Below are 9,914 nucleotides of genomic sequence, written 5' to 3'. Positions count from 1 at the left end.
GGTCCCAGATTGCTTACTTTGCCTTAGACGTTTCCTATATTAATTAAACTGATGATGGTTCCACTGTTTAAGGTTTTCCCTTTAAAGAGTTGAATGAAAGGGAGAATTCCTTTGAGTGTTTTTGAAACTTTTGTGTTTAAACTAATATGAATATGTAATCTCATTCTTCCTTCTTAAAACCATTGAAATTCCACAGAGATAAATATTTGTAGCCCAATTTATAAACTCTTGATTGATAATTGGAAAATTACTCTTCATCAAATTAAAAAAAAAATCTCTTTAAATGTCAACAAAATTAAACATTATGTGCATACCTTTCTTTAAACTATTTCAAAATGAAAGAAAATGATCTTAAAAATAAAAGCTAGTGTGATGTTATGTCATAACACTGTCAAAAAATTTCATATTTATCGGTAGAGTGGAATTTTTGACTCTGCAGAAATTTTTCTATGTTTGAAAGTGAATATTGATGGTATAAAAAAATACTTCAAAACCTTCTTAAAATCCTTGACGCCAATTATAAAATTATTTCTTTTAGATAATAGGCTATGTGAGATTAGGGGTAAAGAGTTGACTATGGTACTAGTTGGACTCCCCTGATGGCTCAGATGGTAAAGAATCTGCCTGCAATGCAGGAGATCTGGGTTTGATCCCTGGGCTGGCAAGATCCCCTGGAGAAGCGAATGGCAACCTACTCCTGTATTCTTGCTTGGAGAAGTCGACGGACAGAGGAGCCTGAACAGCTATAGTCCATGGGGTCGCAAAGAGTCAGATACGGCTGATTGACTAACCCACACACACAGAGGGTACTCATTACTGTAACTACAGGCATTCTCACTTGCTTAAGAGGGACGTGGCTGGTTGTCCCTTCACAGATCCGGGAATCTTGCTTCCCCTTTGGCTACGATTCTCTTGAAGTGCATGTATGCTCTGTTGCTCAGTTGCCTCTGCCTCTTTCCAACCCATGCACTGTAGCGCGCCAGGCTCCTCTGTCCTTGGAGTTTTTCAGGCAAGAACACTGGAGTGGGTCATTTCCTACTCCGGGGGATCTTCCCTGACCCAGGGATCAAATTTGCATCTCCTATAGGCAGGAGATTCTTTACCACTCTGTCATCTGGGAAGTCCCCTTCATGCAGTATTAGGGTTAAAATAACACCCAAGTGCCTTGACTCCATATTTACAAATATAGAACCAGAATCATTACATGACTCTTGGATTAATATTTTTTTGAAACAAAGTTGGTTCTCCAAGTATAAAGCATGAGACTAAATGCCTGCTAATCTTAAGCACAATTTCTAAGTCAATCCTAGATTGATATTGGTGTTCGACCAACCCATAGAATTTGCCCCACAAAGGCATTTGGTAAAACTGTCCATAATATGCAACTGTCTCTTAAGGATTGTCTCTGCAAAGTAGCAGTTGTATGGTGTTTTCAAAATGTAAGTACTATGTAAGAATTGATTGTCACCCACTCCTTTCTCCTGCTCATTTTTGCTCTGCTGAAGTATTTGGACAACTGAATGCTTTTGTTTACCTGTTGTTGCTTGCAGATTTCTCTCTTTCATCTCCCAAAATAGAGGTTCTTGGCTTTAAAACCAGACCTCCCTATTACAAGAAATAAATACCTTTTTTATAAGAAAAATAAGTAGCGTGTAGGAAGGATGTTTACAGTTTCGAAGGCTACAGAAGAGAAGATTTTCTTGTTCACTGAGTATTGTCTTTAGAAATCATCTTTTAAATGAGTCTCAGTGAGTGGGAATTCTGTTTGACTTTGGTTGTGAATATATCAATAAGCAGTGTTTGGTTATATGTAAAAAAACAAAAATAACTGAAAGTAACAAAATTTCTGCAAAATGACGCAGAGTGAAGAACTGTCTTCCATCACAGCCTTTATTAGTCATCAAATCTACTGAATTCCTACTTTACTTTTAAAAACAGCAAATAGGATTGGATATCACAGGAATATACTTCTAGAAACTGGGCATTGTGGTACATATACACCATGGAATATTACTCAGCCGTTAAAAAGAATTCATTTGAATCAGTTCTAATGAGATGGATGAAACTGGAGCCCATTATACAGAGTGAAATAAGCCAGAAAGATAAAGAACATTACAGTATACTAACACATATATACGGAATTTAGATAGATGGTGGCGATAACCCTATATGCAAAACAGAAAAAGAGACACAGAAGTACAGAACAGACTTTTGAACTCTGGGGGAGAACGTGAGGGTGGGATGTTTTGAAAGAACAGCATGTATATTATCTATGGTGAAACGGACCACCAGCCCAGGTGGGATGCATGAGTCAGGTGCTCGGGCCTGGTGCACTGGGAGGAACCTGAGGAGTCGGGTGGAGAGGGAGGTGTGAGGGGGAATCGGGATGGGGAATACGTGTAACTATATGGCTGATTCATGTCAATGTATGACAAAACCCACTGAAATGTTGTAAAGTGATTGGCCTCCAACTAATAAAATAATATTTAAAAAAAAAAAAAAAAAAAGATAGTCTAAAATTCCATTTGTGTGCATGGCAAGGATTAAAACCTTAATTTTATTTGTGTGAAGTTGGTATTAATATTATTAAACTATTTACTGAATATAACTAGGAACTCCGGAGCTGGGAAAACATTATATTTATAGCTTGCACATATAAGAAGTTTGGACTCTATGTTAGTTATCTGGGGCAGTGTAACGACTTACACACACTTAGTGGCTGGAAGCAACATACATTTGTAACAGCCTCAGTTTCTGAGGGTCAGGAGTCTGGGCAGAACTTAACCTGGGTCCTCTGTTAGGAGTCTTTCACGGGTCAGAAGCAAGGTGTCATCCAGGCAGGGTTCTCATCTGAAGACCAAACTAAGGAAGGAGCTGCTTCCAAACTCGCATGCTATTGGCAGCATTCAATCCCCTGAAAGTTATCAGATCGAGGGACTGTTTCTTATTGGTTATAATCCAGAGGCAGCCATCAGTTCTTTGCCATGTGGAATTCTCCAACAAGTCCAACTTCTCTGTAAACATTTCTTATTTAGAGCTATATAAACTTTAATTATAATTTTACTTTTCATGGTTGTCTCTCTTTCCCTGTTACACATACATACACACCCTTCTTTTTACTTTCGTTTCTGGTAAACTGTGTCTTCCCTAAGTTCTCCATGACCTGTCAATTCAGTTCAGTCGCTCAGTTGTGTCCGACTCTTTGCAACCCCATGGACTGCAGCACACCAGGCCTCCCTGTCCATCACCAGCTCCCAGAGCTTGCTCAAACTCATGTCCATCCAGTCGGTGATGCCATCCAACCATCTCATCCTGTCGCTCCCTTCTCCTCCTGCCCTCAATCTTTCCCAGCATCAGGACCTTTTCCAATGAGTCAGTTCTCTGCATCAGGTGGCCAAAGTTTTGGAGTTTCATCTTCAGCATCAGTCTTTCCAATGAATATTCAGGGTTGATCTCCTTTAGGATGGACTGGTTGGATCTCCTTGCAGTCCAAGGGACTCTCAAGAGTCTTCTCCAACACCACAGTTCAATAGCATCAGTTCTTCAGTGCTCAGCTTTCTTTATAGGTCCAGCTCCATGACCTATAGCATCTTACATTTGGGTTTGCAAGTATTTTCTAACTAATTAACTTTATGTATCTATATCTTGACTCATCATTTTTGACTCCACCTTGCGTTTCTTAAGGACACCCACAATGAGAAGAAATAGCTAAGGGAAAGTAATGCCAAAATATGGGAACTTAAAGGAAATCTCCTAGTTTTACTAGTTGTCTTAGCATTGTCTATTAGCTTTAGGTCATAAAATGCTAGAACTTAGTGCCACACATACTGTTTTATTTTCATCTCCATTTCAATCTCTAAGTTTTCAGTAAGTGCTGGTTTTCATGCATATGTGGGAATTAACCGATGATGAGATACTCTCCCTGATTTTTCAACAAGTGAAGACCTCTGTTCACTAACTAGAGTCTTGGAATGCCTGAGCATATTATGACAGCAGAGAAAAGAACTGAAAGCCTTGTTAAAAAATAAAATCCTCAATGTGCCCTTTGGCTTGCTGGCATTGGTTACTGTCGGTTTTGGAGGTGCTTTTTTACTTTCTAATTTATGTTATCTCAAAAAGACAAACAACATTTCCTGTTGAATAAAGTTTTTCTTTATCATGAGTTGAACACAATCATTACTAAGAAATGACTGATGAATAGAGTTGTGCCTGCTAATAATTGTGCACAATTGACATAATTACCTTTACTTTATTAATGATCAATTTGGTATCTGATGAATCTGAACATGTTCCTTCAAGCCAATCATAATAATAATTTTTCCCACAATGGACTACTTTATTTTTCTGTCACACCAGCATCTGGGTATAACATGGATATGTTTTTAAAAAATCTACATGATACCCCAAAGCTGCGAAATAAAAATATTTAATTAGTAGTTTAGATATTTAGCTAACATGATACCAAACATCTGGATACTTGAGAACTTCCAGATGGCAGAAGTGTTCATTTTTTGCTCATATGTCTTGCTAATATGGATTCACTTTCTTCTCAGTCTATAAATTTAGTCCTTCTGTCATAAAGGAGAACTTAAAGATTGGGTGAGAAAAACTAAACAGTTTTTTTTTCTTTTATCAACATATATTGAACAACATGAGAAATACTAAAATTTAACAGCATGTGATTTCCAGCATAGTGGATAGGCATAGCTTTGGCAAAGCATTTGACTATCTTTAACCTGATTCCCTGAACACATAGTTCCTCTACATTTTCAAAAGCATTGTGGACATTCTGTAATTTATTAACCCTGGCTGTCCTACATAGAAGTACATTCCTGTGAGGTTCATACAGGAAGGGAGATCTAATAATGAAGAAAGTAAACAAAATAAATACTTTTGCAGGTTTTATATATATTTTACACATCATATCTCTTAAGGGCAGCAGGAAAATATGAATTTTTCGCAAATTATCTAAGACTTACTATGCTTGATAGCCACGATTTTATCCATTTAATCATATTTTAGCACTGGATTGTATATATTTGTGTAGTTTCAGGGACATAATTCATTATTGCTTCTTTATGTTGCAGAGGGAAAACAAAACACTAATTGATCATCACAATAACAACTTAAGCAACTAAATATATTAAAAAAGATTCATGTACCCCACTGTTCATTGACACATATTAATTTTTGCAAAGAAGATGAACAAATGCCCAACAAGTATATGAAAAAGTGCTCAGCATCACTAACCATAAAGGAAATGTAAATCACAATGAGATATTACTTCATACTTTTTAGGATGGCATAGGCAGAATAAATATTTTAAACATTTTGCTTTTGCAACTGATGGCAAATCAGTATATGGTGTCTTTTGAACACCAGCATAAAGATGTTCTGTGAACCATTGAGAATAATGAGTGAGGCCTTGCTGGAGAAATAAGTTTTTGAATCATTAGCAGTGAGTCTGGATGAAACAACCTAGGTGAATGTGTATACTGAGGAAATCAAATAGATGGAAGGCTTCCACATTTATGAACTTGGGCAAACTCTGGGAGATGGTGAGGGGCAGTCAGGCCCCTCACGCTGTGATCCATGTGGTTGCAAAGAGTTGGACACGACTGGGTGACTCAACAGCAATAACATAGCAAAGCGGACAGGAAAAAGAACTTGATCTTCAGCAGAATTCAAAACAATTTGTCAAATATATGAATGAAGAAGTTAAAAGGTTTTCATAGAGAAACTAATTTCACAGAAAAGAAAATTATATCTGATATCAAGAAAGACAAAAGTTTCTAAGAAGGAGTATCAATAGTTTAAAAGTTGAAGAGAGATGCGTTAAGGTGAAACAAAAGTATATCCACTATTTTAGACAAAATGGAAGCCATTGGTATCCTTAGGGGGGAAAAGTCATTTCATCTGGGTGATGCAGGTGGAAACCAGGTTGTACTAGATTGAAGAGGAAATGAAAAATGAAAATTCAAGGACCGTGAGTTAGACATGCTTTTTAATAAACTGACTGTGAAGGGAAAAACAAGGATAGAGTAGTAACCTGTCAGGCCTTTGGGCATAGGTGTGCTTTCTTTAAGACGCACGGGGTTAACCCTGAGCCAGCTGAAGAGGAATGTGTGTGTTTCACGGATTTTTTTGGAGTATATTCACTGTACACTCTTGTGCCTGTTTCTCTGTACGGCAGAGTGAACCAACCACATGTCTATGCGCTCTGCTGTGCTCAGTCATGGCCTACTGTTGCTGCCCCATGGACTGTGGCCCGCCAGACTCCTCTGTCCTTGGGGTTTTCCAGGCAAGAATAAGGAAGTGAGCTGCCATTTCCTACTCCGGAGGCTCTTCCCCACCCAGGGTTCAAACCTGTGTGTCTTGGATCTCCTACAATGCAGGAAGATTCTTTACCTACCAGGGGCCACACCTAAGAAGCCCCTGTGTGTGCATGCAATAGAGTTCCCTGGACTATATGGTAGATTCTCATGAGTTATCTATTTTATACATAGTGTACATATGTCAATCCCAACCTCCCAGTTCATCCAGCCCACCAGCATATCCTCCCTCGGTGTCCCTAGGTTTGTTCTCTATGTCTCTTTCTCTATTTCTGTTTTGAAAATAAGATTATCTACACCATTTTTCTAGATTCCACATATATATGTTAATATCTGACTTTTTCTGACTTATTTCACTGTGTATGACAGTCTCTAGGTCCATCCACATCTCCACAAATGACTCAGTTTCATTCCTTTTTATGGCTGAGTAATAATATTCCGTTGTGTATATGCACCACATCCTCATTATCCATTTCTCTGTCAGTGGACTTTTAGGTTGCTTTATGCCCTGGCTATTGTGAAGAGTGCTGCAGTGAACATTGGGGTGCAAATGTCTTTTTGAACTACGGTATTCTCAGGATATATGCCCAGGAGTGGGATTGCTGGGTCATATGGTAATTCTATTTTTAGTTTTTTAATGAACTTTCATTCTGTTCTCCATGGTGGTTATATCAATTTACATTCCCACCAATAGAGTAAGAGGTTCCCTTTTCTCCACACCCTCTCCAGCATTTCTTCTTTGTAGAGTTCATTAAAAAGATTAAAGAAAAAAATTAGATTTTAATGAACTCTACAAACAATAATTCTGGAGTGTGTTCTGAGATAATGTCTGAAAAAGAAAGGAAACCTAATAACAACTTAAGACTATATCTCTAAGACCATAAAAAGAGAAAAGGTAGAAACAAATCAGGATTCTCACATCTAAATATTAATGAGGAAACATTTAAATAATAGGATGTTGTTTTTTTCTCTTAAAAGTTATCTGGTTTCATGTCACCTTCAAGTGTAAAGTTTGTTAATACTACTTATGCTTAAATAATTCTTGGAGACAATTTTTAAAAAAGGAATGGAAAATTCACAATTTAATGTCCAATAAGACATATTTTCATGCAGGAAACATCATCTAAACATCATAATGTAATCTTTCAGAAGGATAGCTAAATTGCAAGGAAAGGTTTCTGTGAGTTTATGATTTTCTTGAAAGTTTAAAAGGCAAACCAAATTTATCAAGTGACAAATCCTTGCTCAATGAAGCTTTTAGCTAACCTTTAAATTTCCTTATTCCAAATAAACTATAAGTGCCTGAGATTCAAAGAAAACACATGATTGTTTTATATTTCTTATCCTATGCTTAGAGCAGTGAACTTGGAGCAAGTCAGAAGTGTGTACTGAAGGAATCTGGACTTTAAATTTTACCACACTAGGTCCATTCTCATGAGAAGTGATTTTATGTCAAAAAAAATGGAAGGTTTTGAGGTCAATTGTAGTGCATGGAAGGCAAAGCATACCAAGAACATATTTTGTAAATGCTTTCTTTCCCCAAAGCCCATGTGCCCATGTTCAACTGTTAGCTGAACTCATCTTTCCCTCACATTTTAAAAAATGCAAATGAGAACAATACTTCTGCCGGTAACAGCGTGGGGTCATGTTGGATCAGATGATTTATGGAATTATCAGTAACTCCACATGATTAGGATTGGAGCCACCTTTTTCTTTCTGCCTTTTATGCTTTCTTCATTTATTCCTCCACACATGAAAAGTAGATTAAAGAAGATTTTCCTGCACCAGAGAAGTCAGAGAACTTATATCAATAACAAATAGAATTTTTCTCTTTTTAATTAATATGATTTATTTGATTTGACACTAGATAAACAACTCCTATTGGAGTTTCCATGTGGTTTTCTCATGGAAAACCACTGTTTTAATTTATTGAATACCTCTACTGTACTCTCCTAGTTAATTTTGATACACTTTCCAACAATTCTAAAACCCGTTGTTGTTTGTCAGAGCTTTTTTTTTTTTTTTTTAACAATATCTAGCTTCTTTATGTCCTATATAAAGGTGATCAGGTAAGATAGAGAAATATCATATTAAAAATGATTACATCAAGCAATCAAAATTCTATTTATAAATCACCATTAAATGGCAAATCACTCCAGTATTTCTTGCCGGGAAAATTCCATGAACAGAGGAGCCTGGTGGGCTATAGTCAATGGGGTTCCAAAAGAGTGGGACGTGACTGAGCGCGCGCGCGCACACACACACACACACACACACACACACACACACACACAAAATTTAGGTGAGAAAGAACATTGCTAGACTTTTATTTCCCCTCAATTATTTCAACGGGAAAAATGTTTCTTTTGAGATAAATTTTAACAGTTCCTAGTTTTACTAAATGGATAATGATATCAGTCCTAACCTTATTGGTAAAAATGTATCTTTCTCCAAAATGATGAGACAAAATTAAATTTTTATCTTAATCTTAACCCTTGCCTAGTTCTGACATTTCATATAATACCTCCATATGGTGGGATCTGTTATTGACAATTGCATAGTACAAATTAAAAATGACATTGTCCATTTGACTCTATTTTTATAGACACTAATATAATATTTATGCATATGTTGTTAAGATCAGAATTTGGTTAGTTTTCACCTTCTCTTAAAGTCAAGCTCAAAGTCAACTCTTTTAGCCCATATTGATTTTCCTACTTCTTGTTATGTTTGGATGTGAGAGTTGAACTATAAAGAAAGCTGAGCGCTGAAGCATTGAAGTTTTTGAACTGTGGTGTTGGAGAAGACTCTTGAGAGTCTCTTGGACAGCAAGGAGATCCAACCAGTTCACCCTAAAGGAAATCAATCCTGAATATTCATCGGAAGGACTGAATGCTGAAGCTGAAACTCCAGTACTTTGGCCACCTGATGTGAATAACTAACTCATTTGAAAAGACCCTGATGCTGGAAAAGATTGAAGGCGGGAAGAGAAGAGGACAACAGAGGATGAGATGGTTGGGGCATCACCGACTCAGTGGACATGGGTTTGAGTAAGCTCCAGGAGCTGGTGACGGACAGGGAGGCCTGGTGTGCTGCAGTCCATGGCGTTACAAAGAGTCAGACACGACTGAGTGACTGAACTGTTATGCCAAACCCTTTATGAACTCTATTACAAATTTTGATACACAATTTTATGCCAGGATTTATTTTTCATTGAAAACATGTCCCAATTAGAAATAAATTTAAAATAGTAATCATACATGTTTTTTATACGCACAGTTACTAACACAATCTGAAAACTGAGCAAAGTTTCAACTAATGCTTAGTTTAGATAACTGAAAAAGTGCAGCTTCCCTAAAATAAACATGAAAAGGAAGATTGTTTTATAGTTAAGCTTTAATATTAGACTTTGTATCATCTTGGATAAATCTTTCCTCCAGTTTTCACAGAAACAACTAAAGAGCATAAGGCATACAGTCTAATTTCTCTGATGTACAGCTAACTAAGAATACATGAACTGTGAACTTCCAGATGTTCAAGCTGGTTTTAGAAAAGGCAGAGGAACCAGAGATCAAACAGCCA

This window comes from Muntiacus reevesi, chromosome 4, assembly GCF_963930625.1.
Source record: "Muntiacus reevesi chromosome 4, mMunRee1.1, whole genome shotgun sequence".
NCBI classification, from domain to species: Eukaryota; Metazoa; Chordata; class Mammalia; order Artiodactyla; family Cervidae; genus Muntiacus; species Muntiacus reevesi.
This window is presented reverse-complemented; position numbering follows the sequence as displayed.